This window comes from Gadus chalcogrammus, chromosome 12 (genome assembly GCF_026213295.1).
Source record: "Gadus chalcogrammus isolate NIFS_2021 chromosome 12, NIFS_Gcha_1.0, whole genome shotgun sequence".
In the NCBI taxonomy this organism is placed as follows: domain Eukaryota; kingdom Metazoa; phylum Chordata; class Actinopteri; order Gadiformes; family Gadidae; genus Gadus; species Gadus chalcogrammus.
Genome location: NC_079423.1, coordinates 9,884,124 through 9,911,232, shown reverse-complemented (window position 1 = coordinate 9,911,232; position 27,109 = coordinate 9,884,124). Strand labels below are relative to the sequence as shown.

At 44.8% G+C, this 27,109-nt stretch overlaps 30 non-coding genes across 30 annotated transcripts; all 30 read right to left on the bottom strand.

Moving 5' to 3' along the window:
* Positions 1 to 208: 208 nt before the first annotated feature.
* Positions 209 to 327, bottom strand: LOC130398098 (5S ribosomal RNA). The gene has a single exon (XR_008900682.1). It is a non-coding gene; the product is annotated as a 5S ribosomal RNA (ribosomal RNA).
* A 529-nt stretch (positions 328 to 856) lies between these two features.
* On the bottom strand, positions 857 to 975 carry LOC130398097 (5S ribosomal RNA). The gene has a single exon (XR_008900681.1). It is a non-coding gene; the product is annotated as a 5S ribosomal RNA (ribosomal RNA).
* A 529-nt stretch (positions 976 to 1,504) lies between these two features.
* LOC130398096 (5S ribosomal RNA) lies at positions 1,505 to 1,623 on the bottom strand. The gene has a single exon (XR_008900680.1). It is a non-coding gene; the product is annotated as a 5S ribosomal RNA (ribosomal RNA).
* Positions 1,624 to 2,152: 529 nt separating this feature from the next.
* Positions 2,153 to 2,271, bottom strand: LOC130398095 (5S ribosomal RNA). Its single transcript, XR_008900679.1, has one exon. It is a non-coding gene; the product is annotated as a 5S ribosomal RNA (ribosomal RNA).
* A 529-nt stretch (positions 2,272 to 2,800) lies between these two features.
* LOC130398094 (5S ribosomal RNA) lies at positions 2,801 to 2,919 on the bottom strand. Its single transcript, XR_008900678.1, has one exon. It is a non-coding gene; the product is annotated as a 5S ribosomal RNA (ribosomal RNA).
* A 518-nt stretch (positions 2,920 to 3,437) lies between these two features.
* LOC130398093 (5S ribosomal RNA) lies at positions 3,438 to 3,556 on the bottom strand. The gene has a single exon (XR_008900677.1). It is a non-coding gene; the product is annotated as a 5S ribosomal RNA (ribosomal RNA).
* A 529-nt stretch (positions 3,557 to 4,085) lies between these two features.
* Positions 4,086 to 4,204, bottom strand: LOC130398092 (5S ribosomal RNA). Its single transcript, XR_008900676.1, has one exon. It is a non-coding gene; the product is annotated as a 5S ribosomal RNA (ribosomal RNA).
* Positions 4,205 to 4,733: 529 nt separating this feature from the next.
* LOC130398091 (5S ribosomal RNA) lies at positions 4,734 to 4,852 on the bottom strand. The gene has a single exon (XR_008900675.1). It is a non-coding gene; the product is annotated as a 5S ribosomal RNA (ribosomal RNA).
* Positions 4,853 to 5,381: 529 nt separating this feature from the next.
* On the bottom strand, positions 5,382 to 5,500 carry LOC130398089 (5S ribosomal RNA). Its single transcript, XR_008900673.1, has one exon. It is a non-coding gene; the product is annotated as a 5S ribosomal RNA (ribosomal RNA).
* A 529-nt stretch (positions 5,501 to 6,029) lies between these two features.
* LOC130398088 (5S ribosomal RNA) lies at positions 6,030 to 6,148 on the bottom strand. Its single transcript, XR_008900672.1, has one exon. It is a non-coding gene; the product is annotated as a 5S ribosomal RNA (ribosomal RNA).
* Positions 6,149 to 6,677: 529 nt separating this feature from the next.
* LOC130398087 (5S ribosomal RNA) lies at positions 6,678 to 6,796 on the bottom strand. The gene has a single exon (XR_008900671.1). It is a non-coding gene; the product is annotated as a 5S ribosomal RNA (ribosomal RNA).
* A 529-nt stretch (positions 6,797 to 7,325) lies between these two features.
* Positions 7,326 to 7,444, bottom strand: LOC130398086 (5S ribosomal RNA). The gene has a single exon (XR_008900670.1). It is a non-coding gene; the product is annotated as a 5S ribosomal RNA (ribosomal RNA).
* Positions 7,445 to 7,973: 529 nt separating this feature from the next.
* Positions 7,974 to 8,092, bottom strand: LOC130398085 (5S ribosomal RNA). Its single transcript, XR_008900669.1, has one exon. It is a non-coding gene; the product is annotated as a 5S ribosomal RNA (ribosomal RNA).
* A 529-nt stretch (positions 8,093 to 8,621) lies between these two features.
* Positions 8,622 to 8,740, bottom strand: LOC130398084 (5S ribosomal RNA). The gene has a single exon (XR_008900668.1). It is a non-coding gene; the product is annotated as a 5S ribosomal RNA (ribosomal RNA).
* Positions 8,741 to 9,269: 529 nt separating this feature from the next.
* LOC130398083 (5S ribosomal RNA) lies at positions 9,270 to 9,388 on the bottom strand. Its single transcript, XR_008900667.1, has one exon. It is a non-coding gene; the product is annotated as a 5S ribosomal RNA (ribosomal RNA).
* Positions 9,389 to 9,917: 529 nt separating this feature from the next.
* LOC130398082 (5S ribosomal RNA) lies at positions 9,918 to 10,036 on the bottom strand. The gene has a single exon (XR_008900666.1). It is a non-coding gene; the product is annotated as a 5S ribosomal RNA (ribosomal RNA).
* A 529-nt stretch (positions 10,037 to 10,565) lies between these two features.
* LOC130398081 (5S ribosomal RNA) lies at positions 10,566 to 10,684 on the bottom strand. The gene has a single exon (XR_008900665.1). It is a non-coding gene; the product is annotated as a 5S ribosomal RNA (ribosomal RNA).
* Positions 10,685 to 11,213: 529 nt separating this feature from the next.
* On the bottom strand, positions 11,214 to 11,332 carry LOC130398080 (5S ribosomal RNA). Its single transcript, XR_008900664.1, has one exon. It is a non-coding gene; the product is annotated as a 5S ribosomal RNA (ribosomal RNA).
* A 529-nt stretch (positions 11,333 to 11,861) lies between these two features.
* On the bottom strand, positions 11,862 to 11,980 carry LOC130399628 (5S ribosomal RNA). Its single transcript, XR_008902132.1, has one exon. It is a non-coding gene; the product is annotated as a 5S ribosomal RNA (ribosomal RNA).
* A 6,871-nt stretch (positions 11,981 to 18,851) lies between these two features.
* LOC130394783 (5S ribosomal RNA) lies at positions 18,852 to 18,970 on the bottom strand. Its single transcript, XR_008897907.1, has one exon. It is a non-coding gene; the product is annotated as a 5S ribosomal RNA (ribosomal RNA).
* Positions 18,971 to 19,500: 530 nt separating this feature from the next.
* On the bottom strand, positions 19,501 to 19,619 carry LOC130401209 (5S ribosomal RNA). The gene has a single exon (XR_008903674.1). It is a non-coding gene; the product is annotated as a 5S ribosomal RNA (ribosomal RNA).
* A 519-nt stretch (positions 19,620 to 20,138) lies between these two features.
* LOC130395239 (5S ribosomal RNA) lies at positions 20,139 to 20,257 on the bottom strand. Its single transcript, XR_008898318.1, has one exon. It is a non-coding gene; the product is annotated as a 5S ribosomal RNA (ribosomal RNA).
* Positions 20,258 to 20,776: 519 nt separating this feature from the next.
* On the bottom strand, positions 20,777 to 20,895 carry LOC130400043 (5S ribosomal RNA). The gene has a single exon (XR_008902528.1). It is a non-coding gene; the product is annotated as a 5S ribosomal RNA (ribosomal RNA).
* A 529-nt stretch (positions 20,896 to 21,424) lies between these two features.
* On the bottom strand, positions 21,425 to 21,543 carry LOC130400269 (5S ribosomal RNA). Its single transcript, XR_008902745.1, has one exon. It is a non-coding gene; the product is annotated as a 5S ribosomal RNA (ribosomal RNA).
* Positions 21,544 to 22,062: 519 nt separating this feature from the next.
* Positions 22,063 to 22,181, bottom strand: LOC130395203 (5S ribosomal RNA). Its single transcript, XR_008898285.1, has one exon. It is a non-coding gene; the product is annotated as a 5S ribosomal RNA (ribosomal RNA).
* A 530-nt stretch (positions 22,182 to 22,711) lies between these two features.
* Positions 22,712 to 22,830, bottom strand: LOC130401208 (5S ribosomal RNA). Its single transcript, XR_008903673.1, has one exon. It is a non-coding gene; the product is annotated as a 5S ribosomal RNA (ribosomal RNA).
* A 519-nt stretch (positions 22,831 to 23,349) lies between these two features.
* On the bottom strand, positions 23,350 to 23,468 carry LOC130395238 (5S ribosomal RNA). Its single transcript, XR_008898317.1, has one exon. It is a non-coding gene; the product is annotated as a 5S ribosomal RNA (ribosomal RNA).
* Positions 23,469 to 23,987: 519 nt separating this feature from the next.
* On the bottom strand, positions 23,988 to 24,106 carry LOC130400042 (5S ribosomal RNA). The gene has a single exon (XR_008902527.1). It is a non-coding gene; the product is annotated as a 5S ribosomal RNA (ribosomal RNA).
* A 529-nt stretch (positions 24,107 to 24,635) lies between these two features.
* On the bottom strand, positions 24,636 to 24,754 carry LOC130400638 (5S ribosomal RNA). Its single transcript, XR_008903116.1, has one exon. It is a non-coding gene; the product is annotated as a 5S ribosomal RNA (ribosomal RNA).
* A 2,195-nt stretch (positions 24,755 to 26,949) lies between these two features.
* Positions 26,950 to 27,068, bottom strand: LOC130394107 (5S ribosomal RNA). The gene has a single exon (XR_008897297.1). It is a non-coding gene; the product is annotated as a 5S ribosomal RNA (ribosomal RNA).
* Between the last annotated feature and the right edge of the window lie 41 nt (positions 27,069 to 27,109).

The following is a 27,109-nucleotide window of genomic DNA, read 5'->3' as shown; positions in this document are numbered from 1 at the left end:
AAGAAATGTACAACTGTCGGTTCAGCTCTCTGGTGCTCCCTGCTGGCAGTATCACTATACTGTCCTCATGTTTCACAAAAATAGTTTTGAGAGACGTTGTCAGTTTTTGTATGTTGCTTAAATCCTCCAAAGCGGTTGGCAGTAAACATCAGGTCACGGTACGCCACGGTAGGCCACGGAGTCAATGAGCTCGAGTTGAAAAAGAAAAAGCTTACAGCACCTGGTATTCCCAGGCGGTCTCCCATCCAAGTACTAACCAGGCCCGACCCTGCTTAGCTTCCGAGATCAGACGAGATCGGGCGTGTTCAGGGTGGTATGGCCGTAAGCAATTAGTGCAGGCGCAAAACCAGGTTTTATACAGTAGCACATAAGGAGTGAGAAAGCTGCTGAGGCTCGACGTTACACTCTTACAAAAACAATCATTAGTTAGATATAAACGGCAGTAATTGATTCAGTAGGACTCCTTATCCATGTAAACGATCATTGTGACATCTGAATTCATTAATTATCTGAAATACACTGCGTGTGCGTGTGATGTTAAATGTTTGAACCAAGGTTAACGGTTAAAGTGTCAGAGAATGGGTGGTGATTTTTTGACGTCCTCCCATGATCTGAAGTGAGCGTGCGTGTTTGTGTTGGTGAAAGTTTAAGAAATGTACAACTGTCGGTTCAGCTCTCTGGTGCTCCCTGCTGGCAGTATCACTATACTGTCCTCATGTTTCACAAAAATAGTTTTGAGAGACGTTGTCAGTTTTTGTATGTTGCTTAAATCCTCCAAAGCGGTTGGCAGTAAACATCAGGTCACGGTACGCCACGGTAGGCCACGGAGTCAATGAGCTCGAGTTGAAAAAGAAAAAGCTTACAGCACCTGGTATTCCCAGGCGGTCTCCCATCCAAGTACTAACCAGGCCCGACCCTGCTTAGCTTCCGAGATCAGACGAGATCGGGCGTGTTCAGGGTGGTATGGCCGTAAGCAATTAGTGCAGGCGCAAAACCAGGTTTTATACAGTAGCACATAAGGAGTGAGAAAGCTGCTGAGGCTCGACGTTACACTTTTACAAAAACAATCATTAGTTAGATATAAACGGCAGTAATTGATTCAGTAGGACTCCTTATCCATGTAAACGATCATTGTGACATCTGAATTCATTAATTATCTGAAATACACTGCGTGTGCGTGTGATGTTAAATGTTTGAACCAAGGTTAACGGTTAAAGTGTCAGAGAATGGGTGGTGATTTTTTGACGTCCTCCCATGATCTGAAGTGAGCGTGCGTGTTTGTGTTGGTGAAAGTTTAAGAAATGTACAACTGTCGGTTCAGCTCTCTGGTGCTCCCTGCTGGCAGTATCACTATACTGTCCTCATGTTTCACAAAAATAGTTTTGAGAGACGTTGTCAGTTTTTGTATGTTGCTTAAATCCTCCAAAGCGGTTGGCAGTAAACATCAGGTCACGGTACGCCACGGTAGGCCACGGAGGCAATGAGCTCGAGTTGAAAAAGAAAAAGCTTACAGCACCTGGTATTCCCAGGCGGTCTCCCATCCAAGTACTAACCAGGCCCGACCCTGCTTAGCTTCCGAGATCAGACGAGATCGGGCGTGTTCAGGGTGGTATGGCCGTAAGCAATTAGTGCAGGCGCAAAACCAGGTTTTATACAGTAGCACATAAGGAGTGAGAAAGCTGCTGAGGCTCGACGTTACACTTTTACAAAAACAATCATTAGTTAGATATAAACGGCAGTAATTGATTCAGTAGGACTCCTTATCCATGTAAACGATCATTGTGACATCTGAATTCATTAATTATCTGAAATACACTGCGTGTGCGTGTGATGTTAAATGTTTGAACCAAGGTTAACGGTTAAAGTGTCAGAGAATGGGTGGTGATTTTTTGACGTCCTCCCATGATCTGAAGTGAGCGTGCGTGTTTGTGTTGGTGAAAGTTTAAGAAATGTACAACTGTCGGTTCAGCTCTCTGGTGCTCCCTGCTGGCAGTATCACTATACTGTCCTCATGTTTCACAAAAATAGTTTTGAGAGACGTTGTCAGTTTTTGTATGTTGCTTAAATCCTCCAAAGCGGTTGGCAGTAAACATCAGGTCACGGTACGCCACGGTAGGCCACGGAGGCAATGAGCTCGAGTTGAAAAAGAAAAAGCTTACAGCACCTGGTATTCCCAGGCGGTCTCCCATCCAAGTACTAACCAGGCCCGACCCTGCTTAGCTTCCGAGATCAGACGAGATCGGGCGTGTTCAGGGTGGTATGGCCGTAAGCAATTAGTGCAGGCGCAAAACCAGGTTTTATACAGTAGCACATAAGGAGTGAGAAAGCTGCTGAGGCTCGACGTTACACTCTTACAAAAACAATCATTAGTTAGATATAAACGGCAGTAATTGATTCAGTAGGACTCCTTATCCATGTAAACGATCATTGTGACATCTGAATTCATTAATTATCTGAAATACACTGCGTGTGCGTGTGATGTTAAATGTTTGAACCAAGGTTAACGGTTAAAGTGTCAGAGAATGGGTGGTGATTTTTTGACGTCCTCCCATGATCTGAAGTGAGCGTGCGTGTTTGTGTTGGTGAAAGTTTAAGAAATGTACAACTGTCGGTTCAGCTCTCTGGTGCTCCCTGCTGGCAGTATCACTATACTGTCCTCATGTTTCACAAAAATAGTTTTGAGAGACGTTGTCAGTTTTTGTATGTTGCTTAAATCCTCCAAAGCGGTTGGCAGTAAACATCAGGTCACGGTACGCCACGGTAGGCCACGGAGTCAATGAGCTCGAGTTGAAAAAGAAAAAGCTTACAGCACCTGGTATTCCCAGGCGGTCTCCCATCCAAGTACTAACCAGGCCCGACCCTGCTTAGCTTCCGAGATCAGACGAGATCGGGCGTGTTCAGGGTGGTATGGCCGTAAGCAATTAGTGCAGGCGCAAAACCAGGTTTTATACAGTAGCACATAAGGAGTGAGAAAGCTGCTGAGGCTCGACGTTACACTTTACAAAAACAATCATTAGTTAGATATAAACGGCAGTAATTGATTCAGTAGGACTCCTTATCCATGTAAACGATCATTGTGACATCTGAATTCATTAATTATCTGAAATACACTGCGTGTGCGTGTGATGTTAAATGTTTGAACCAAGGTTAACGGTTAAAGTGTCAGAGAATGGGTGGTGATTTTTTGACGTCCTCCCATGATCTGAAGTGAGCGTGCGTGTTTGTGTTGGTGAAAGTTTAAGAAATGTACAACTGTCGGTTCAGCTCTCTGGTGCTCCCTGCTGGCAGTATCACTATACTGTCCTCATGTTTCACAAAAATAGTTTTGAGAGACGTTGTCAGTTTTTGTATGTTGCTTAAATCCTCCAAAGCGGTTGGCAGTAAACATCAGGTCACGGTACGCCACGGAGTCAATGAGCTCGAGTTGAAAAAGAAAAAGCTTACAGCACCTGGTATTCCCAGGCGGTCTCCCATCCAAGTACTAACCAGGCCCGACCCTGCTTAGCTTCCGAGATCAGACGAGATCGGGCGTGTTCAGGGTGGTATGGCCGTAAGCAATTAGTGCAGGCGCAAAACCAGGTTTTATACAGTAGCACATAAGGAGTGAGAAAGCTGCTGAGGCTCGACGTTACACTCTTACAAAAACAATCATTAGTTAGATATAAACGGCAGTAATTGATTCAGTAGGACTCCTTATCCATGTAAACGATCATTGTGACATCTGAATTCATTAATTATCTGAAATACACTGCGTGTGCGTGTGATGTTAAATGTTTGAACCAAGGTTAACGGTTAAAGTGTCAGAGAATGGGTGGTGATTTTTTGACGTCCTCCCATGATCTGAAGTGAGCGTGCGTGTTTGTGTTGGTGAAAGTTTAAGAAATGTACAACTGTCGGTTCAGCTCTCTGGTGCTCCCTGCTGGCAGTATCACTATACTGTCCTCATGTTTCACAAAAATAGTTTTGAGAGACGTTGTCAGTTTTTGTATGTTGCTTAAATCCTCCAAAGCGGTTGGCAGTAAACATCAGGTCACGGTACGCCACGGTAGGCCACGGAGTCAATGAGCTCGAGTTGAAAAAGAAAAAGCTTACAGCACCTGGTATTCCCAGGCGGTCTCCCATCCAAGTACTAACCAGGCCCGACCCTGCTTAGCTTCCGAGATCAGACGAGATCGGGCGTGTTCAGGGTGGTATGGCCGTAAGCAATTAGTGCAGGCGCAAAACCAGGTTTTATACAGTAGCACATAAGGAGTGAGAAAGCTGCTGAGGCTCGACGTTACACTTTTACAAAAACAATCATTAGTTAGATATAAACGGCAGTAATTGATTCAGTAGGACTCCTTATCCATGTAAACGATCATTGTGACATCTGAATTCATTAATTATCTGAAATACACTGCGTGTGCGTGTGATGTTAAATGTTTGAACCAAGGTTAACGGTTAAAGTGTCAGAGAATGGGTGGTGATTTTTTGACGTCCTCCCATGATCTGAAGTGAGCGTGCGTGTTTGTGTTGGTGAAAGTTTAAGAAATGTACAACTGTCGGTTCAGCTCTCTGGTGCTCCCTGCTGGCAGTATCACTATACTGTCCTCATGTTTCACAAAAATAGTTTTGAGAGACGTTGTCAGTTTTTGTATGTTGCTTAAATCCTCCAAAGCGGTTGGCAGTAAACATCAGGTCACGGTACGCCACGGTAGGCCACGGAGTCAATGAGCTCGAGTTGAAAAAGAAAAAGCTTACAGCACCTGGTATTCCCAGGCGGTCTCCCATCCAAGTACTAACCAGGCCCGACCCTGCTTAGCTTCCGAGATCAGACGAGATCGGGCGTGTTCAGGGTGGTATGGCCGTAAGCAATTAGTGCAGGCGCAAAACCAGGTTTTATACAGTAGCACATAAGGAGTGAGAAAGCTGCTGAGGCTCGACGTTACACTTTTACAAAAACAATCATTAGTTAGATATAAACGGCAGTAATTGATTCAGTAGGACTCCTTATCCATGTAAACGATCATTGTGACATCTGAATTCATTAATTATCTGAAATACACTGCGTGTGCGTGTGATGTTAAATGTTTGAACCAAGGTTAACGGTTAAAGTGTCAGAGAATGGGTGGTGATTTTTTGACGTCCTCCCATGATCTGAAGTGAGCGTGCGTGTTTGTGTTGGTGAAAGTTTAAGAAATGTACAACTGTCGGTTCAGCTCTCTGGTGCTCCCTGCTGGCAGTATCACTATACTGTCCTCATGTTTCACAAAAATAGTTTTGAGAGACGTTGTCAGTTTTTGTATGTTGCTTAAATCCTCCAAAGCGGTTGGCAGTAAACATCAGGTCACGGTACGCCACGGTAGGCCACGGAGTCAATGAGCTCGAGTTGAAAAAGAAAAAGCTTACAGCACCTGGTATTCCCAGGCGGTCTCCCATCCAAGTACTAACCAGGCCCGACCCTGCTTAGCTTCCGAGATCAGACGAGATCGGGCGTGTTCAGGGTGGTATGGCCGTAAGCAATTAGTGCAGGCGCAAAACCAGGTTTTATACAGTAGCACATAAGGAGTGAGAAAGCTGCTGAGGCTCGACGTTACACTCTTACAAAAACAATCATTAGTTAGATATAAACGGCAGTAATTGATTCAGTAGGACTCCTTATCCATGTAAACGATCATTGTGACATCTGAATTCATTAATTATCTGAAATACACTGCGTGTGCGTGTGATGTTAAATGTTTGAACCAAGGTTAACGGTTAAAGTGTCAGAGAATGGGTGGTGATTTTTTGACGTCCTCCCATGATCTGAAGTGAGCGTGCGTGTTTGTGTTGGTGAAAGTTTAAGAAATGTACAACTGTCGGTTCAGCTCTCTGGTGCTCCCTGCTGGCAGTATCACTATACTGTCCTCATGTTTCACAAAAATAGTTTTGAGAGACGTTGTCAGTTTTTGTATGTTGCTTAAATCCTCCAAAGCGGTTGGCAGTAAACATCAGGTCACGGTACGCCACGGTAGGCCACGGAGTCAATGAGCTCGAGTTGAAAAAGAAAAAGCTTACAGCACCTGGTATTCCCAGGCGGTCTCCCATCCAAGTACTAACCAGGCCCGACCCTGCTTAGCTTCCGAGATCAGACGAGATCGGGCGTGTTCAGGGTGGTATGGCCGTAAGCAATTAGTGCAGGCGCAAAACCAGGTTTTATACAGTAGCACATAAGGAGTGAGAAAGCTGCTGAGGCTCGACGTTACACTCTTACAAAAACAATCATTAGTTAGATATAAACGGCAGTAATTGATTCAGTAGGACTCCTTATCCATGTAAACGATCATTGTGACATCTGAATTCATTAATTATCTGAAATACACTGCGTGTGCGTGTGATGTTAAATGTTTGAACCAAGGTTAACGGTTAAAGTGTCAGAGAATGGGTGGTGATTTTTTGACGTCCTCCCATGATCTGAAGTGAGCGTGCGTGTTTGTGTTGGTGAAAGTTTAAGAAATGTACAACTGTCGGTTCAGCTCTCTGGTGCTCCCTGCTGGCAGTATCACTATACTGTCCTCATGTTTCACAAAAATAGTTTTGAGAGACGTTGTCAGTTTTTGTATGTTGCTTAAATCCTCCAAAGCGGTTGGCAGTAAACATCAGGTCACGGTACGCCACGGTAGGCCACGGAGTCAATGAGCTCGAGTTGAAAAAGAAAAAGCTTACAGCACCTGGTATTCCCAGGCGGTCTCCCATCCAAGTACTAACCAGGCCCGACCCTGCTTAGCTTCCGAGATCAGACGAGATCGGGCGTGTTCAGGGTGGTATGGCCGTAAGCAATTAGTGCAGGCGCAAAACCAGGTTTTATACAGTAGCACATAAGGAGTGAGAAAGCTGCTGAGGCTCGACGTTACACTCTTACAAAAACAATCATTAGTTAGATATAAACGGCAGTAATTGATTCAGTAGGACTCCTTATCCATGTAAACGATCATTGTGACATCTGAATTCATTAATTATCTGAAATACACTGCGTGTGCGTGTGATGTTAAATGTTTGAACCAAGGTTAACGGTTAAAGTGTCAGAGAATGGGTGGTGATTTTTTGACGTCCTCCCATGATCTGAAGTGAGCGTGCGTGTTTGTGTTGGTGAAAGTTTAAGAAATGTACAACTGTCGGTTCAGCTCTCTGGTGCTCCCTGCTGGCAGTATCACTATACTGTCCTCATGTTTCACAAAAATAGTTTTGAGAGACGTTGTCAGTTTTTGTATGTTGCTTAAATCCTCCAAAGCGGTTGGCAGTAAACATCAGGTCACGGTACGCCACGGTAGGCCACGGAGTCAATGAGCTCGAGTTGAAAAAGAAAAAGCTTACAGCACCTGGTATTCCCAGGCGGTCTCCCATCCAAGTACTAACCAGGCCCGACCCTGCTTAGCTTCCGAGATCAGACGAGATCGGGCGTGTTCAGGGTGGTATGGCCGTAAGCAATTAGTGCAGGCGCAAAACCAGGTTTTATACAGTAGCACATAAGGAGTGAGAAAGCTGCTGAGGCTCGACGTTACACTTTTACAAAAACAATCATTAGTTAGATATAAACGGCAGTAATTGATTCAGTAGGACTCCTTATCCATGTAAACGATCATTGTGACATCTGAATTCATTAATTATCTGAAATACACTGCGTGTGCGTGTGATGTTAAATGTTTGAACCAAGGTTAACGGTTAAAGTGTCAGAGAATGGGTGGTGATTTTTTGACGTCCTCCCATGATCTGAAGTGAGCGTGCGTGTTTGTGTTGGTGAAAGTTTAAGAAATGTACAACTGTCGGTTCAGCTCTCTGGTGCTCCCTGCTGGCAGTATCACTATACTGTCCTCATGTTTCACAAAAATAGTTTTGAGAGACGTTGTCAGTTTTTGTATGTTGCTTAAATCCTCCAAAGCGGTTGGCAGTAAACATCAGGTCACGGTACGCCACGGTAGGCCACGGAGTCAATGAGCTCGAGTTGAAAAAGAAAAAGCTTACAGCACCTGGTATTCCCAGGCGGTCTCCCATCCAAGTACTAACCAGGCCCGACCCTGCTTAGCTTCCGAGATCAGACGAGATCGGGCGTGTTCAGGGTGGTATGGCCGTAAGCAATTAGTGCAGGCGCAAAACCAGGTTTTATACAGTAGCACATAAGGAGTGAGAAAGCTGCTGAGGCTCGACGTTACACTTTTACAAAAACAATCATTAGTTAGATATAAACGGCAGTAATTGATTCAGTAGGACTCCTTATCCATGTAAACGATCATTGTGACATCTGAATTCATTAATTATCTGAAATACACTGCGTGTGCGTGTGATGTTAAATGTTTGAACCAAGGTTAACGGTTAAAGTGTCAGAGAATGGGTGGTGATTTTTTGACGTCCTCCCATGATCTGAAGTGAGCGTGCGTGTTTGTGTTGGTGAAAGTTTAAGAAATGTACAACTGTCGGTTCAGCTCTCTGGTGCTCCCTGCTGGCAGTATCACTATACTGTCCTCATGTTTCACAAAAATAGTTTTGAGAGACGTTGTCAGTTTTTGTATGTTGCTTAAATCCTCCAAAGCGGTTGGCAGTAAACATCAGGTCACGGTACGCCACGGTAGGCCACGGAGTCAATGAGCTCGAGTTGAAAAAGAAAAAGCTTACAGCACCTGGTATTCCCAGGCGGTCTCCCATCCAAGTACTAACCAGGCCCGACCCTGCTTAGCTTCCGAGATCAGACGAGATCGGGCGTGTTCAGGGTGGTATGGCCGTAAGCAATTAGTGCAGGCGCAAAACCAGGTTTTATACAGTAGCACATAAGGAGTGAGAAAGCTGCTGAGGCTCGACGTTACACTCTTACAAAAACAATCATTAGTTAGATATAAACGGCAGTAATTGATTCAGTAGGACTCCTTATCCATGTAAACGATCATTGTGACATCTGAATTCATTAATTATCTGAAATACACTGCGTGTGCGTGTGATGTTAAATGTTTGAACCAAGGTTAACGGTTAAAGTGTCAGAGAATGGGTGGTGATTTTTTGACGTCCTCCCATGATCTGAAGTGAGCGTGCGTGTTTGTGTTGGTGAAAGTTTAAGAAATGTACAACTGTCGGTTCAGCTCTCTGGTGCTCCCTGCTGGCAGTATCACTATACTGTCCTCATGTTTCACAAAAATAGTTTTGAGAGACGTTGTCAGTTTTTGTATGTTGCTTAAATCCTCCAAAGCGGTTGGCAGTAAACATCAGGTCACGGTACGCCACGGTAGGCCACGGAGGCAATGAGCTCGAGTTGAAAAAGAAAAAGCTTACAGCACCTGGTATTCCCAGGCGGTCTCCCATCCAAGTACTAACCAGGCCCGACCCTGCTTAGCTTCCGAGATCAGACGAGATCGGGCGTGTTCAGGGTGGTATGGCCGTAAGCAATTAGTGCAGGCGCAAAACCAGGTTTTATACAGTAGCACATAAGGAGTGAGAAAGCTGCTGAGGCTCGACGTTACACTTTTACAAAAACAATCATTAGTTAGATATAAACGGCAGTAATTGATTCAGTAGGACTCCTTATCCATGTAAACGATCATTGTGACATCTGAATTCATTAATTATCTGAAATACACTGCGTGTGCGTGTGATGTTAAATGTTTGAACCAAGGTTAACGGTTAAAGTGTCAGAGAATGGGTGGTGATTTTTTGACGTCCTCCCATGATCTGAAGTGAGCGTGCGTGTTTGTGTTGGTGAAAGTTTAAGAAATGTACAACTGTCGGTTCAGCTCTCTGGTGCTCCCTGCTGGCAGTATCACTATACTGTCCTCATGTTTCACAAAAATAGTTTTGAGAGACGTTGTCAGTTTTTGTATGTTGCTTAAATCCTCCAAAGCGGTTGGCAGTAAACATCAGGTCACGGTACGCCACGGTAGGCCACGGAGTCAATGAGCTCGAGTTGAAAAAGAAAAAGCTTACAGCACCTGGTATTCCCAGGCGGTCTCCCATCCAAGTACTAACCAGGCCCGACCCTGCTTAGCTTCCGAGATCAGACGAGATCGGGCGTGTTCAGGGTGGTATGGCCGTAAGCAATTAGTGCAGGCGCAAAACCAGGTTTTATACAGTAGCACATAAGGAGTGAGAAAGCTGCTGAGGCTCGACGTTACACTCTTACAAAAACAATCATTAGTTAGATATAAACGGCAGTAATTGATTCAGTAGGACTCCTTATCCATGTAAACGATCATTGTGACATCTGAATTCATTAATTATCTGAAATACACTGCGTGTGCGTGTGATGTTAAATGTTTGAACCAAGGTTAACGGTTAAAGTGTCAGAGAATGGGTGGTGATTTTTTGACGTCCTCCCATGATCTGAAGTGAGCGTGCGTGTTTGTGTTGGTGAAAGTTTAAGAAATGTACAACTGTCGGTTCAGCTCTCTGGTGCTCCCTGCTGGCAGTATCACTATACTGTCCTCATGTTTCACAAAAATAGTTTTGAGAGACGTTGTCAGTTTTTGTATGTTGCTTAAATCCTCCAAAGCGGTTGGCAGTAAACATCAGGTCACGGTACGCCACGGTAGGCCACGGAGTCAATGAGCTCGAGTTGAAAAAGAAAAAGCTTACAGCACCTGGTATTCCCAGGCGGTCTCCCATCCAAGTACTAACCAGGCCCGACCCTGCTTAGCTTCCGAGATCAGACGAGATCGGGCGTGTTCAGGGTGGTATGGCCGTAAGCAATTAGTGCAGGCGCAAAACCAGGTTTTATACAGTAGCACATAAGGAGTGAGAAAGCTGCTGAGGCTCGACGTTACACTCTTACAAAAACAATCATTAGTTAGATATAAACGGCAGTAATTGATTCAGTAGGACTCCTTATCCATGTAAACGATCATTGTGACATCTGAATTCATTAATTATCTGAAATACACTGCGTGTGCGTGTGATGTTAAATGTTTGAACCAAGGTTAACGGTTAAAGTGTCAGAGAATGGGTGGTGATTTTTTGACGTCCTCCCATGATCTGAAGTGAGCGTGCGTGTTTGTGTTGGTGAAAGTTTAAGAAATGTACAACTGTCGGTTCAGCTCTCTGGTGCTCCCTGCTGGCAGTATCACTATACTGTCCTCATGTTTCACAAAAATAGTTTTGAGAGACGTTGTCAGTTTTTGTATGTTGCTTAAATCCTCCAAAGCGGTTGGCAGTAAACATCAGGTCACGGTACGCCACGGTAGGCCACGGAGTCAATGAGCTCGAGTTGAAAAAGAAAAAGCTTACAGCACCTGGTATTCCCAGGCGGTCTCCCATCCAAGTACTAACCAGGCCCGACCCTGCTTAGCTTCCGAGATCAGACGAGATCGGGCGTGTTCAGGGTGGTATGGCCGTAAGCAATTAGTGCAGGCGCAAAACCAGGTTTTATACAGTAGCACATAAGGAGTGAGAAAGCTGCTGAGGCTCGACGTTACACTCTTACAAAAACAATCATTAGTTAGATATAAACGGCAGTAATTGATTCAGTAGGACTCCTTATCCATGTAAACGATCATTGTGACATCTGAATTCATTAATTATCTGAAATACACTGCGTGTGCGTGTGATGTTAAATGTTTGAACCAAGGTTAACGGTTAAAGTGTCAGAGAATGGGTGGTGATTTTTTGACGTCCTCCCATGATCTGAAGTGAGCGTGCGTGTTTGTGTTGGTGAAAGTTTAAGAAATGTACAACTGTCGGTTCAGCTCTCTGGTGCTCCCTGCTGGCAGTATCACTATACTGTCCTCATGTTTCACAAAAATAGTTTTGAGAGACGTTGTCAGTTTTTGTATGTTGCTTAAATCCTCCAAAGCGGTTGGCAGTAAACATCAGGTCACGGTACGCCACGGTAGGCCACGGAGTCAATGAGCTCGAGTTGAAAAAGAAAAAACTTACAGCACCTGGTATTCCCAGGCGGTCTCCCATCCAAGTACTAACCAGGCCCGACCCTGCTTAGCTTCCGAGTTCAGACGAGATCGGGCGTGTTCAGGGTGGTATGGCCGTAAGCAATAGTGCAGGCGCAAAACCAGGTTTTATACAGTAGCACATAAGGAGTGAGAAAGCTGCTGAGGCTCGACGTTACACTTTACAAAAACAATCATTAGTTAGATATAAACGGCAGTAATTGATTCAGTAGGACTCCTTATCCATGTAAACGATCATTGTGACATCTGAATTCATTAATTATCTGAAATACACTGCGTGTGCGTGTGATGTTAAATGTTTGAACCAAGGTTAACGGTTAAAGTGTCAGAGAATGGGTGGTGATTTTTTGACGTCCTCCCATGATCTGAAGTAAGCGTGCATGTTTGTGTTGGTGAAAGTTTAAGAAATGTACAACTGTCGGTTCAGCTCTCTGGTGCTCCCTGCTGGCAGTATCACTATACTGTCCTCATGTTTCACAAAAACAGTTTTGAGAGACGTTGTCAGTTTTTGTATGTTGCTTAAATCCTCCAAAGCGGTTGGCAGTAAACATCAGGTCACGGTACGCCACGGTAGGCCACGGAGGCAATGAGCTCGATTTGAAAAAGAAAAAGCTTACAGCACCTGGTATTCCCAGGCGGTCTCCCATCCAAGTACTAACCAGGCCCGACCCTGCTTAGCTTCCGAGATCAGACGAGATCGGGCGTGTTTTTTTTTAATCTTTTTTATTATCAAAAATATATTCAATTTTATACAATTACGCATTCATTTATACATATATCAAATAAAAGTAAATGAAAAACTGTCCCACAAATTAAACCACAAACCGCACAAACAATTAACTAAACACACTTTCTCTTTTAAATTAAAAATAAGAACCACACAGCAAAAACAGTATCTTTTCCCAAATACACTTACCCTCGAAATTAAACCGCCCCTCAGTCCCAAAGCACAAACCGAACAGCCCAAACCCAGAATTTTTAACCTCGAACATTTACCCACAAAATTAAACCACCCCTCATTCGAAAAAACCACACAAAACCAAAATCCCACACAAAACTCCCTCGCTCTCCCACCTCCAAAATTATGCCACCCCCTTTAAACCACCCAAATCAACCCCAAACGGTGCCCTGCTCAGTCATCCATACAATTCCATTCTCATTCACACCACATACTCCCGCACTCTCTACAAACATACTCACAAACAAAGCCTCGTCCACAACATACAGCATTCGTAAGTGTCTTTTCCATTCATTCACAAACAGCCTCCATGCATCCAACTTTCTCCTTTCATACAGCGCAAAATTGCGCCTGTTAAAAATCGCCCTCCTTGCAAATCCAAAGATCATATTGATCATTTTCCAATTTCTATATTTCCTACTCACTCCCAAGAGTACAGACAATTCCCACCCCCGTTCCACCCAGCAGTCTCCCACACTGCACCCTCCCAGCAGCCCCTTGATTTTTCCCCAGAATTCCACTAGCTCGCAACAATACACAAAAATGTGATTCACGTCTTCATCCCCACTTTCACACACCATACACGTCCTCCCATTCACTCCCCTGTGCATTTGGTGCAGGATGATGCATGTGAAAATCCTCCTGTGCCTTATCTTGAAATCAAGATCAAATATTGCATGTGGTGTGTGCGGTATGTTAATGTACTTCCACAAAATGTTGGGTGTAATGTCCGGATATGTGTCTGCCCATTTACTCTCACATGTGGGTTTTTGCACTCTATGTGTCAATGCATGCTTGTACCAAATCTTTGTCTTGACATCAGTAATGGCGTGTGACTCCCCCCCCAGGCACAGGAAGATTCCCACCGCATCATCCTGCCCAACCCTCCCCTTATTTCTAAACCCGTCCCCCCATTCACTCATCACACACTCTTCCACTCTCTCCAACACTTTCACAATCACTCCCCTCCTATATGTTATCCCCTTCTCTCTCATTATCCTAATCACTCTTTCTTTATCCCATCTCCCTCCCCTGTCGACTAGATCTCCCACCCGCTTCAGCCCCGCCCTCTCAAGAGCCACGCTCTTGATGACCCCTCCGCCCCCCTGTTTAAAATATGGGCTGGAGAGGAAAGGTAGCCTCATCACAGACGCTCTTGACTCGCATACGAGTGTAGTCTTATCAAACAGCAGGAACCACGCGTTGAGCACCTCCTGGAAGAACCGCGGCAGATGTGCATATGCCGCTGCGTTCTGCGTCTGCAACAAATTGTCATCACTTAAGAGACCAAATGTGCTCAGCCACTGGCTGAAGTGGCCCTTCCAGGCCGCCTCCCGACTTGCATCCCTAAATTTGCCTATCAATTTAGTTCGTAACGCAGTTCTTTTTGCGATTACGTCCATCAATCCTAGCCCACCCTGATCATTGACCCTTATCAGCGTTCTATGCGCTATACTGGCTGCTTTGCTCCTCCAAATAAAGTCTCTAACGACTTTGGCAATCTTCTGCTCAGCCCAAGTCGGAAGCGCACAAGTGCTCAAGGCATGATTCACCTGCGACAACACTAGAGCATTGGTGACGGCCACCCTTCCCCTCAACAGCAGACCCCTAGCCCTCCACATACTCAGGGTCTTTTGCATACGCCCAATAACATCCTTCCACGTCAAATCATCGCATTCATTCTCATCACTACCAACATACACTCATCCGCATACTGCATTAAACTAATTTTTCCCTTACCTATTCCACACACTCTTTTGTCATTCAAAATTAAAGCCGCCAACGGCTCCGCCACCATGCTATAGAGCAGTGCTGACATTGGGCAGCCCTGCCTCACTGACCTCTTGACATCGAAAGAGTCAGTCAGAGCACCGTTACACTTAATTTTACTCTTAGCCCCCCCATAGAGCAATCCCACCCACCCCCTTAATTTAGTCCCAAATCCAAGTTTCTCCAGTACCCTCCCCAAAAAATCCTGATCCACCCTATCAAACGCTTTGTTTAAATCAATCCCCAGCCACAATCCTCCCTCCCCTTCCATATCTCTAACTACCTGTTTTATTGTTAATATCGAATCCCCAATGTCCCTCCCCGGAATGCTATACGCTTGAGTTGGACCTATTACTGAGCCTATTACCTCCCTCATTCTATTCGCAAGTATCTTAGCAATAATTTTATAGTCAGTGTTGAGTAGACTGATTGGCCTATAGTTATCAAGATTTTTGTTATCACCCTTATTTTTATAAAAAATCGTAATTATGCCTAATCCCATACTCTCCGGGAGCCAGCCTGTTTTCTCCACATACTTGCAGAGTTTTTCAACCACCGGAGCCAGAATTCCCTTAAAGCCGACGTAAAACTCGGCTGTCAGACCATCACTCCCCGGGCTCTTATTCTTGTTTAGTCCATCAATAGCACTATAAATCTCTTGCACAGAAAATTCACAATCGCACCAAGCACTATCCTCCCTACTTAAAGTCCTCTCCAGTGCCTCTAGGGCCTCTCCCACACTATCCTCATCACATGCATCTTTTTTAAATAAACACTCATAATAATCCCTAACTACTTTTAATATCTCTTCCTTATCAGTTATTATTTGACCACCATTATCTAATACCTCCTTTATCTCCGTTTTATTTTGTTTTTGTTTTTCCAAACCCAGGAAAAAGGCTGTGCTCCTTTCCCCTTCGTACATATATTGTATCCTGCTTCTAATAGCAGCCCCTCTACACTTCGCTACCTCTAAGGCACTCAATTTTTCTTTTAAATCCACATATTTTTCCGTACATATATTACCCTCCTCATCTAACAGTTTAATTTCCTCATTTAGTTGTTTTCTCAAATGAACCTCCTCTGCATTTTCCCTTTTCCTTTTTTCTATACCATACCTGACACATTTGTTTTTAATTCTTATTTTCACACTCTCCCACCACACACTCATATTCGCATCATCATTCCATTCATCCATCGTTCTCTTCAAAAAAAAAACCATGCTCTTCATAAACACAGCATCTCCCAAAAAGCTGGCATTAAAGCACCAAGGCCTCTGGTTGACACTCCCTCCCCTCCCTCCCACCTCTAACCTAATCCCCGCGTGGTCACTCCAGGTATTATTGATGTATTCCACACTCTTAATTAATTTAACATTACCACTTTGTACCAACACAAAGTCAATCCTACTCTGTTTCAGAGTATTAGCAACAAGTTGCCTCCTTGAAAAAACCTTTTTCCACGGGTGTAGGACTCTCCATATGTCTACCAATTGATAGTTCTCCATCAAGTCCCTAAGGGTTTGCCTAGTGCTGTCCCCTTTAAACGTATTGTTACTCGACAAATCAGACCGAGTCAAAATAACATTAAAATCCCCCACAATCATACAGTTAGGGTTGCACCACACATTTAAACCAGCCAAAAAAAACCCTCCTCTCCTTCTCCCCATTGGGTGCATGTAAATTAATTATTCTAAGTTCCCTCCCCTCATAAACACAATCAACAACTAACAACCTCCCCTCTAAATCTCTATGAACTAAATTAATCCCCGTTATTTTAGCACTATTAAAACATATTGCCACTCCCCTGGCCCTGGGAGTCCCTTCAGAAAAATAAATCTGGCCTTTCCACTGCTTTCTACTCCTATTCAGTAGGTTGTCATCCCACCTAGTTTCCTGTAAACACAAAATATCAGCTCTTATGTCCAATATGGCATTTCTTTTATATTCAGTTCTCATACCGTTCGCATTCAGGGAAAAAATAACCAAAGCCATAAATAATAAAAAATAAAATAAGGAAAAACCAACGAAAAAGAGCCAGCTAGCACAATAACCTTCATCAAAAAAAATTAACAATTCTTATTCTTCTTCCCACTCCCCTCCGTCTTTTGCTTTGCGGACATCCTTTTTTTCGCCTCCCTTAGCTCCTCCATGTCCATATCACTCCCCGAGCTCCCCTCCCTCACAGTATTATCCACAAAATCCCCACTCTCACCCACCTCATCATTGCCCCAAGTCATTTTAAGTACAGTTTTCCCCGTCCCATCCCCAAACATTCTTACCCCTTCCCGTCTTTCACCTCTGCCTCTCACGCTCCTGTCTCCCTGCCGCCGCGGCAGGCCCTCGCTCCGCTCTCCCCTCAGGTCCGCAGGCTGGCCCGAGGTGAGCTCCTCCTCCAGCAACGTGGGGAATTCCTCCCCCCCAGAGGCACCGTCCCGGTCCATGCTCGCGCCCATGCCCTCCTGCTCGTCCTCACCACCACCGTCATCCGGCGCCCCCGGTTCGTCACCATCCAGCTCGCCGCCGTCCTCCTCCGCCTCCTTCTCCACCGGGCATATACAGTCTCTCTCTCTCCTCCGGCATGTCAGACACTTTGCCACCCCAGTGGCACACTCCCGAGCGTAGTGGCCCTGGCATCCGCAATTATGACAGGTAAAATCCGGGCACTCACGCAGGATGTGGCCCGGCTGCATACAGCTCCTACAAACCTTCATCTGGCGGTCGTGGATTACTCTAAAGTATTCAACACCCGTTGCGGTATTGAATTTAGTGGAATATGGCAAGGATTGCACAAGCTCATTAAATTTGACCCGTACAATCCTTGTACCATCGGCAATATTGGTGCCCGGCCACATCCTCCTCTTGATGGACGAAAGCGCCCGGACTCCCCACCCACTTAGTTTATCCAGGATTTCCGCATCAGAAATGTATGCTGGCAGGGTAAGAAAGGAAACCACCAGCTCGTCATTACATAGTTCTCTGGCAATAATCCTAGTGTTGTGTATTTTAAACCCATCGAGCAGACGGTCCTTCCCCCTCTCTCCGCACACCGTCACCTCCAGCTTCCCGAGGGCCAGCACCCTACAGGCCCTGATTTCTCCGCACACGACCGCCATAGCCTTCATTTATTCTCCTATGGGTATAACGTCCCCGCACTGCTCCACGCAAACCGTGAGCCTCCTCTCATACATGCGCTCTACATTCTTAATCCCGTCCACTGTTTCTCCACCAGCCACCTGCTCTTGCCCGCCTCCAGCCGCCTTGCCGTTCCCATCTCCCCCGCTCTCTCCTTCTCTCCTTTCTCCTCCCGACTCCTCCGCAACACTCCTTCCTCCTCGCAACCCGCCAGCTTTTCCGTCCTCCTCCACCTCAAGTCCTGCTCCATTCACCGTCCCTCCAGCTCGCTGCCCGCCGGCACTCATTTCGCCCGGTGGCTTCGCCGAAGCTAGGCCCCGGATCATTCTCGCCTCCACCGTTGCAAACAAACAAAAACGACTGGAAAAGTATATATATAATAACTCAGGGCGATCCCCCAACAGTCTATGACTGCGGGGGACGAAAAAAAACACAAAATACAGGTTGTTAGACCAGATAGCAACACTCCAAAATTCTCTCCACCAGAACAAACAATTTACCATGCGGCTGTCCAAAAAAAAACACTACGTACTCCGACACTGTAGGGGGCGTCAGGGTGGTATGGCCGTAAGCAAATAGTGCAGGCGCAAAACCAGGTTTTATACAGTAGCACATAAGGAGTGAGTAAGCTGCTGAGGCTCGACGTTACACTTTTACAAAAACAATCATTAGTTAGATATAAACGGCAGTAATTGATTCAGTAGGACTCCTTATCCATGTAAACGATCATTGTGACATCTGAATTCATTAATTATCTGAAATACACTGCGTGTGCGTGTGATGTTAAATGTTTGAACCAAGGTTAACGGTTAAAGTGTCAGAGAATGGGTGGTGATTTTTTGACGTCCTCCCATGATCTGAAGTGAGCGTGCGTGTTTGTGTTGGTGAAAGTTTAAGAAATGTACAACTGTCGGTTCAGCTCTCTGGTGCTCCCTGCTGGCAGTATCACTATACTGTCCTCATGTTTCACAAAAACAGTTTTGAGAGACGTTGTCAGTTTTTGTATGTTGCTTAAATCCTCCAAAGCGGTTGGCAGTAAACATCAGGTCACGGTACGCCACGGAGTCAATGAGCTCGAGTTGAAAAAGAAAATGCTTACAGCAACTGGTATTCCCAGGCGGTCTCCCATCCAAGTACTAACCATGCCCGACCCTGCTTAGCTTCCGAGATCAGACGAGATCGGGCGTGTTCAGGGTGGTATGGCCGTAAGCAATTAGTGCAGGCGCAAAACCAGGTTTTATACAGTAGCACATAAGGAGTGATGAAAGCTGCTGAGGCTCGACGTTACACTCTTACAAAAACAATCATTAGTTAGATATAAACGGCAGTAATTGATTCAGTAGGACTCCTTATCCATGTAAACCATCATTGTGACATCTGAATTCATTAATTATCTGAAATACACTGCGTGTGCGTGTGATGTTAAATGTTTGAACCAAGGTTAACGGGTAAAGTGTCAGAGAATGGGTGGTGATTTTTTGACGTCCTCCCATGATCTGAAGTGAGCGTGCGTGTTTGTGTTGGTGAAAGTTTAAGAAATGTACAACTGTCGGTTCAGCTCTCTGGTGCTCCCTGCTGGCAGTATCACTATACTGTCCTCATGTTTCACAAAAATAGTTTTGAGAGACGTTGTCAGTTTTTGTATGTTGCTTAAATCCTCCAAAGCGGTTGGCAGTAAACATCAGGTCACGGTACGCCACGGTAGGCCACGGAGTCAATGAGCTCGAGTTGAAAAAGAAAAAGCTTACAGCACCTGGTATTCCCAGTCGGTCTCCCATCCAAGTACTACCCAGGCCCGACCCTGCTTAGCTTCCGAGTTCAGACTAGATCGGGCGTGTTCAGGGTGGTATGGCCATAAGCAAATAGTTCAGGCGCAAAACCAGGTTTTATAAAGTAGCACATAAGGAGTGAGAAAGCTGCTGAGGCTCGACGTTACACTTTTACAAAAACAATCATTAGTTAGATATAAACGGCAGTAATTGATTCAGTAGGACTCCTTATCCATGTAAACGATCATTGTGACATCTGAATTAATTAATTATCTGAAATACACTGCGTGTGCGTGTGATGTTAAATGTTTGAACCAAGGTTAACGGTTAAAGTGTCAGAGAATGGGTGGGGATTTTTTGACGTCCTCCCATGATCTTAAGTGAGCGTGCGTGTTTGTGTTGGTGAAAGTTTAAGAAATGTACAACTGTCGGTTCAGCTCTCTGGTGCTCCCTGCTGGCAGTATCACTATACTGTCCTCATGTTTCACAAAAACAGTTTTGAGAGACGTTGTCAGTTTTTGTATGTTGCTTAAATCCTCCAAAGCGGTTGGCAGTAAACATCAGGTCACGGTACGCCACGGAGTCAATGAGCTCGAGTTGAAAAAGAAAAATCTTACAGCACCTGGTATTCCCAGGCGGACTCCCATCCAAGTACTAACCAGGCCCGACCCTGCTTAGCTTCCGAGATCAGACGATATCGGGCGTGTTCAGGGTGGTATGGCCGTAAGCAATTAGTGCAGGCGCAAAACCAGGTTTTATACAGTAGCACATAAGGAGTGAGAAAGCTGCTGAGGCTCGACGTTACACTCTTACAAAAACAATCATTAGTTAGATATAAACGGCAGTAATTGATTCAGTAGGACTCCTTATCCATGTAAACCATCATTGTGACATCTGAATTCATTAATTATCTGAAATACACTGCGTGTGCGTGTGATGTTAAATGTTTGAACCAAGGTTAACGGTTAAAGTGTCAGAGAATGGGTGGTGATTTTTTGACGTCCTCCCATGATCTGAAGTGAGCGTGCGTGTTTGTGTTGGTGAAAGTTTAAGAAATGTACAACTGTCGGTTCAGCTCTCTGGTGCTCCCTGCTGGCAGTATCACTATACTGTCCTCATGTTTCACAAAAATAGTTTTGAGAGACGTTGTCAGTTTTTGTATGTTGCTTAAATCCTCCAAAGCGGTTGGCAGTAAACATCAGGTCACGGTACGCCACGGAGTCAATGAGCTCGAGTTGAAAAAGAAAAAGCTTACAGCACCTGGTATTCCCAGGCGGTCTCCCATGCAAGTACTAACCAGGCCCGACCCTGCTTAGCTTCCGAGATCAGACGAGATCGGGCGTGTTCAGGGTGGTATGGCCGTAAGCAATTAGTGCAGGCGCAAAACCAGGTTTTATACAGTAGCACATAAGGAGTGAGAAAGCTGCTGAGGCTCGACGTTACACTCTTACAAAAACAATCATTAGTTAGATATAAACGGCAGTAATTGATTCAGTAGGACTCCTTATCCATGTAAACGATCATTGTGACATCTGAATTCATTAATTATCTGAAATACACTGCGTGTGCGTGTGATGTTAAATGTTTGAACCAAGGTTAACGGTTAAAGTGTCAGAGAATGGGTGGTGATTTTTTGACGTCCTCCCATGATCTGAAGTGAGCGTGCGTGTTTGTGTTGGTGAAAGTTTAAGAAATGTACAACTGTCGGTTCAGCTCTCTGGTGCTCCCTGCTGGCAGTATCACTATACTGTCCTCATGTTTCACAAAAACAGTTTTGAGAGACGTTGTCAGTTTTTGTATGTTGCTTAAATCCTCCAAAGCGGTTGGCAGTAAACATCAGGTCACGGTACGCCACGGTAGGCCACGGTGTCAATGAGCTCGAGTTGAAAAAGAAAAAGCTTACAGCACCTGGTATTCCCAGGCGGTCTCCCATCCAAGTACTAACCAGGCCCGACCCTGCTTAGCTTCCGAGTTCAGACTAGATCGGGCGTGTTCAGGGTGGTATGGCCGTAAGCAAATAGTGCAGGCGCAAAACCAGGTTTTATACAGTAGCACATAAGGAGTGAGTAAGCTGCTGAGGCTCGACGTTACACTTTTACAAAAACAATCATTAGTTAGATATAAACGGCAGTAATTGATTCAGTAGGACTCCTTATCCATGTAAACGATCATTGTGACATCTGAATTCATTAATTATCTGAAATACACTGCGTGTGCGTGTGATGTTAAATGTTTGAACCAAGGTTAACGGTTAAAGTGTCAGAGAATGGGTGGTGATTTTTTGACGTCCTCCCATGATCTGAAGTGAGCGTGCGTGTTTGTGTTGGTGAAAGTTTAAGAAATGTACAACTGTCGGTTCAGCTCTCTGGTGCTCCCTGCTGGCAGTATCACTATACTGTCCTCATGTTTCACAAAAACAGTTTTGAGAGACGTTGTCAGTTTTTGTATGTTGCTTAAATCCTCCAAAGCGGTTGGCAGTAAACATCAGGTCACGGTACGCCACGGAGTCAATGAGCTCGAGTTGAAAAAGAAAATGCTTACAGCAACTGGTATTCCCAGGCGGTCTCCCATCCAAGTACTAACCATGCCCGACCCTGCTTAGCTTCCGAGATCAGACGAGATCGAGCGTGTTCAGGGTGGTATGGCCGTAAGCAATTAGTGCAGGCGCAAAACCAGGTTTTATACAGTAGCACATAAGGAGTGATAAAGCTGCTGAGGCTCGACGTTACACTCTTACAAAAACAATCATTAGTTAGATATAAACGGCAGTAATTGATTCAGTAGGACTCCTTATCCATGTAAACCATCATTGTGACATCTGAATTCATTAATTATCTGAAATACACTGCGTGTGCGTGTGATGTTAAATGTTTGAACCAAGGTTAACGGTTAAAAGTGTCAGAGAATGGGTGGTGATTTTTTGACGTCCTCCCATGATCTGAAGTGAGCGTGCGTGTTTGTGTTGGTGAAAGTTTAAGAAATGTACAACTGTCGGTTCAGCTCTCTGGTGCTCCCTGCTGGCAGTATCACTATACTGTCCTCATGTTTCACAAAAATAGTTTTGAGAGACGTTGTCAGTTTTTGTATGTTGCTTAAATCCTCCAAAGCGGTTGGCAGTAAACATCAGGTCACGGTACGCCACGGTAGGCCACGGAGTCAATGAGCTCGAGTTGAAAAAGAAAAAGCTTACAGCACCTGGTATTCCCAGTCGGTCTCCCATCCAAGTACTACCCAGGCCCGACCCTGCTTAGCTTCCGAGTTCAGACTAGATCGGGCGTGTTCAGGGTGGTATGGCCATAAGCAAATAGTTCAGGCGCAAAACCAGGTTTTATAAAGTAGCACATAAGGAGTGAGAAAGCTGCTGAGGCTCGACGTTACACTTTTACAAAAACAATCATTAGTTAGATATAAACGGCAGTAATTGATTCAGTAGGACTCCTTATCCATGTAAACGATCATTGTGACATCTGAATTAATTAATTATCTGAAATACACTGCGTGTGCGTGTGATGTTAAATGTTTGAACCAAGGTTAACGGTTAAAGTGTCAGAGAATGGGTGGGGATTTTTTGACGTCCTCCCATGATCTTAAGTGAGCGTGCGTGTTTGTGTTGGTGAAAGTTTAAGAAATGTACAACTGTCGGTTCAGCTCTCTGGTGCTCCCTGCTGGCAGTATCACTATACTGTCCTCATGTTTCACAAAAACAGTTTTGAGAGACGTTGTCAGTTTTTGTATGTTGCTTAAATCCTCCAAAGCGGTTGGCAGTAAACATCAGGTCACGGTACGCCACGGAGTCAATGAGCTCGAGTTGAAAAAGAAAAATCTTACAGCACCTGGTATTCCCAGGCGGACTCCCATCCAAGTACTAACCAGGCCCGACCCTGCTTAGCTTCCGAGATCAGACGATATCGGGCGTGTTCAGGGTGGTATGGCCGTAAGCAATTAGTGCAGGCGCAAAACCAGGTTTTATACAGTAGCACATAAGGAGTGAGAAAGCTGCTGAGGCTCGACGTTACACTCTTACAAAAACAATCATTAGTTAGATATAAACGGCAGTAATTGATTCAGTAGGACTCCTTATCCATGTAAACCATCATTGTGACATCTGAATTCATTAATTATCTGAAATACACTGCGTGTGCGTGTGATGTTAAATGTTTGAACCAAGGTTAACGGTTAAAGTGTCAGAGAATGGGTGGTGATTTTTTGACGTCCTCCCATGATCTGAAGTGAGCGTGCGTGTTTGTGTTGGTGAAAGTTTAAGAAATGTACAACTGTCGGTTCAGCTCTCTGGTGCTCCCTGCTGGCAGTATCACTATACTGTCCTCATGTTTCACAAAAATAGTTTTGAGAGACGTTGTCAGTTTTTGTATGTTGCTTAAATCCTCCAAAGCGGTTGGCAGTAAACATCAGGTCACGGTACGCCACGGAGTCAATGAGCTCGAGTTGAAAAAGAAAAAGCTTACAGCACCTGGTATTCCCAGGCGGTCTCCCATCCAAGTACTAACCAGGCCCGACCCTGCTTAGCTTCCGAGTTCAGACAAGATCGGGCGTGTTCAGGGTGGTATGGCCGTAAGCAAATAATGCAGGCGCAAAACCAGGTTTTATACAGTAGCACATAAGGAGTGAGAAAGCTGCTGAGGCTCGACGTTAAACTTTTACAAAAACAATCATTAGTTAGATATAAACGGCAGTAATTGATTCAGTAGGACTCCTTATCCATGTAAACGATCATTGTGACATCTGAATTCATTAATTATCTGAAATACACTGCGTGTGCGTGTGATGTTAAATGTTTGAACCAAGGTTAACGGTTAAAGTGTCAGAGAATGGGTGGGGATTTTTTGACGTCCTCCCATGATCTGAAGTGAGCGTGCGTGTTTGTGTTGGTGAAAGTTTAAGAAATGTACAACTGTCGGTTCAGCTCTCTGGTGCTCCCTGCTGGCAGTATCACTATACTGTCCTCATGTTTCACAAAAATAGTTTTGAGAGACGTTGTCAGTTTTTGTATGTTGCTTAAATCCTCCAAAGCGGTTGGCAGTAAACATCAGGTCACGGTACGCCACGGTAGGCCACGGAGTCAATGAGCTCGAGTTGAAAAAGAAAAAGCTTACAGCACCTGGTATTCCCAGGCGGTCTCCCATCCAAGTACTAACCAGGCCCGACCCTGCTTAGCTTCCGAGAGCAAACGAGATCGGGCGTGTTCAGGGTGGTATGGCCGTAAGCAATTAGTGTAGGCGCAAAACCAGGTTTTATACAGTAGCACATAAGGAGTGAGAAAGCTGCTGAGGCTCGACGTTACACTTTTACAAAAACAATCATTAGTTAGATATAAACGGCAGTAATTGATTCAGTAGGACTCCTTATCCATGTAAACGATCATTGTGACATCTGAATTCATTAATTATCTGAAATACACTGCGTGTGCGTTTGATGTTAAATGTTTGAACCAAGGTTAACGGTTAAAGTGTCAGAGAATGGGTGGTGATTTTTTGACGTCCTCCCATGATCAGAGGGGTGTTCCACGAACGGAGGTTTAACAAACACAGCGTTAACGCTGAACTCTAGGTTGATTGACCCTGTGCCGACAAACCCAGAGTTTTCGGTTCCACAGCAGCGGTTATGCATTAGTTCAATCAACTCGGGGTTGGTTAACACAGGGTTGTGCGCGTCCACGCCAAACTTAAAAAGACGTGATGTATGGATCATGGAAACCCTGATCGATATGGCAAAACGGGCCGCTAATTTCAATGAAATGGAACTCCAGGTTCTCCTGGAGAGCTATGACGAGGAGAAGGACATTATCACAAGAAAAGGGAACGCTAAAACCTCTGCAACCCGGAGAACCAAAGCCTGGCAGCGGATCGCTGACCGCGTAAATGCGTTAGTTACACGTCAAAAGCATGATCCTTAATATTTGAGCCATGAATATATAAATATCCCAGTTAAGCATTCTTAAAGATCCTACCACATAACCCCTTTCTTCTAAAACAATATGTAGCCTACTCCGATTGCTTCCAAGCTGTCAGAGGATCAAGTATAAAAATGAAGTATAAAAAACATACAAACTGGTAAGCTTTTCCCACCATCGTATTGGTATAAATTTAAATAAGCCATTTGTTTAAGCCAATCGTGAAAAGGCCGACAGTCGGCAGACTGGATCTGGCCCTCAAATTGTCTTGACCCCGGTGGAGGAGCTGTTAATAAACATAAATTCAGGGCGCCCTGGCATGGAGGGGGTACCTGGAGGTACCTACCACCTCAGAGAGTCATGGGCCATACCCCACACTGGTTGAATGTAGGTTTTTGTGTTTTCTTGCATTTTCGATTTTTTTTGCCTTCGAAGTAACACATGCAAACCGTGTGCTTGCCACAGCGCATACTATTCCAAATGTTTCTTTTTTTGGTAACTGGGTAGAAAACCTAAAAGTGACAATTCATCGACTTCACAGATCAAGATGGATCAGTGCTTGTAATGATGCCGCCGGCTACGATCGAACATTCTCCAGTGGATGCAAGTCCGTTGGGACTATTTTATACATTATGTTGTAAATGCCTCTCGGCATAGTACTCAGACAATATTGCTCTTTGTATGATAGGAGGCCGATACAAATCTTGGATGGGTCATCTGAAACGACTGTGATGTGCTCAGCATCTCCAGCATTATAGCCATTATAGCCTATAGATAAAACTACCATTTGAAAAAAACGGAGGGCTACGCAAATAGTCTGGAGTGAACTGAAGCCAGGTCCTCGATTGGTAGTGTTGGCTATGTAAGGCTATTTAAATATATTAAAGATTTGCGCGAGAATCTATCTCTCCACTCCAGCAAAAAGTCATCCAATATGCCAAGATGTCGAGCCGTGGTCTTATCAATCGCTCCCGGTGGATTGCACGTATAATTTGCGCTCTGATATCAGCAGTTCTCTCATCAAAAGGGCATGCCATTGTGAACACATGAAATCTGCGGTGAACGCCGGTGGAAATACCCAAAACCGGGTTATGTTTCAAACTTAACCTGCGCAAAACCTGGTCCGACCAGGTTTGATTCAGAGCATATGTTGCTATAGCAACTAACATACCGTGATCCTTTTGGAACGGAAAACCTAGGGTTACAGCAAACCCTGGGTTAACTTACCCGGTTATGTGATAACACCGGCTTTGTGGAACACCCCACTGAAGTGAGCGTGCGTGTTTGTGTTGGTGAAAGTTTAAGAAATGTACAACTGTCGTTTCAGCTCTCTGGTGCTCCCTGCTGGCAGTATCACTATACTGTCCTCAAGTTTCACAAAAATAGTTTTGAGAGACGTTGTCAGTTTTTGTATGTTGCTTAAATCCTCCAAAGCGGTTGGCAGTAAACATCAGGTCACGGTACGCCACGGTAGGCCACGGAGGCAATGAGCTCGAGTTGAAAAAGAAAAATCTTACAGCACCTGGTATTCCCAGGCGGTCTCCCATCCAAGTACTAACCAGGCCCGACCCTGCTTAGCTTCCGAGATCAGACAAGATCGGGCGTGTTCAGGGTGGTATGGCCGTAAGCAATTAGTGCAGGCGCAAAACCAGGTTTTATACAGTAGCACA